Below are 2,055 nucleotides of genomic sequence, written 5' to 3'. Positions count from 1 at the left end.
AGCAGGAACTCCTTTATTAACAGGGAGCATCCCCTTTTTAAAGCAAAAGATGAGTGAGAGGGGAGGAAATGGAACCAACCAATCACTGAAAGGCTATACCTTATCATGCACCTAAGCTTCCATGAGTTGTTTACACACTGAACCTAAACAAATCCTGCTCTGCCCACTCAACTTCCTCTCAGGGCCATCTTTGCTACCTGTGTTCCCCACAGATTTCCCCACACCATGGGCAATAATTGTTATGCTATTAGTTATTGGATAATATGAATATTGAATTGAGAGTATAAGAGAATGGAGAGATTTTACCTACCATTTTTGTATTGCTGAAAGGTTTTTGGAAACTTTGACTAATTTTCTTCCTCCTGTGTGTCTTTAGGCCATGCACTTAGTTCCTTTAATTACAATTTTCTCAACACTAAAATGGGAATAACATTAGCATTATAGTAAACGTTTTCTTAAAAACTAAGAGACATAAAACTGGTGAAATAATTAACATAAACTTCTATGAATGAGGTTTCAGCTTAGCCAGCAGGTTTTTTTGTTTTTGTTTTGTTTGTGGGGCTTGAACTCTGGGCTTGGGCGCTGTCCCTCAGCTCTTCACTTCAAGGCTAGCGCTCTACCACTTGAGCCACAGCATCATTTCCAGTTTTCTAGTGTTTTTTTGGAGATAAGAGTCTCACAGATTTTCATGCCCATGCTGGCTTTAAACCGCAATCCTCAAATTTCAGCCTCCTCAGTAGCTAGGATTATAGGTATGAGCCACCAGCGCCGGCTAACAGTTCTTTTGTAATACTAAACAGAATGTGATATATATTACAGAAATCATTACATGTAGTGAGAAACCAGAAGTAATATTATCCATTGACTATGCTTTGCATCCAAGGAAGCCAGGTGGATAACTTCTCATGCTGTAAATCAAACTGGTTACCTTATGTCTTGATAGTGTAAAAATATCAAGGACAGAATAATGTAGGAATGTTGTAGACTGAGGTGAAGTCCATATGAAAATGTGCAAAACTGATAAATCCTAAAAGTAACTGAGCAGTATATTGTGTTTTACATCGTTTAAGTTAAATTGCAAAGATAGGGAAGACCTAGAAGAATTAATTCTCTTTTTGATATACTATCATAGGTCCTTAGCAGGATGAACTCTTTCCTCATTCTAGTAGAGGCATCATCAGATGAGGGAAACTCTATTTTTTGGTTGCTTCCTTCAATTTATTCTTCAGTTTGAAATCTGAACTACATGAGACCAGGAAAATTAGACACGCAGGCTTTGGAAAGAGCAATCAGCATAAAATAAATAAAATATATATAGTCTTATAAAAGGTCTAACTAAATTGAGTTATATAATCTCAAGCGTAAACACAAAATGATTTAAGCAATATCATTTTATTAAATATTGAAAAATATTAGGAGTTGTTCATTTTGTCTTTCTACTACCTTGAATTAATTATTGATTTTCTATATAGAGATTACTGATGAGATTAACAAGGAACTTGATTAAAAATGGACAAAAGTTCTGAATAGACATGTTTTCCAAATAGTCCTGAAAATCACCAGTGGGTTTAAAAAGTTGTGTTTAATACCACTTCTATGCTACCTTAATGCTTTCTGAACAGAAGTCATTACAGAAATGCAATTCAAAATTAGTATGATACTATTTCATAACTATTATAACTCTTATAAAAAAAATCAAAGGAACTTGGTGTGGTGGTAAAGGCTTGTAATTCCAAGCATTTCAGAGGTTGGAATAAGAGGATTTGAGTCTAAGGCCAGTCTGGGGTATTGCACATAGTAAAAATATGTCCTTTTACAAACCTCAAAAGGTAATAATGTTGGTGAGAGTGTGGAGAAAAGGAACTTTTCTACACTTTTTGTCAAAATACAGGGTAGTATTCTCGTAGAAAGTAGTATGCATTTTTCTAAAGAAATACAAAGTTGAAATACCATCTCACCCACCAATAACATGATTATTTCTCTCTGGGTAACTCATAAATATATCTGTAGTTCATTGTTATTCACATTATTCACAACAGGCAAGATATAAATAGA

The sequence above is a fragment of the Dipodomys spectabilis genome, unplaced genomic scaffold, assembly GCF_019054845.1.
Source record: "Dipodomys spectabilis isolate Male_0828 unplaced genomic scaffold, ASM1905484v1 ptg000565l, whole genome shotgun sequence".
Classification (NCBI taxonomy): domain Eukaryota; kingdom Metazoa; phylum Chordata; class Mammalia; order Rodentia; family Heteromyidae; genus Dipodomys; species Dipodomys spectabilis.
Note: the sequence above shows the minus strand (reverse complement) of the source record.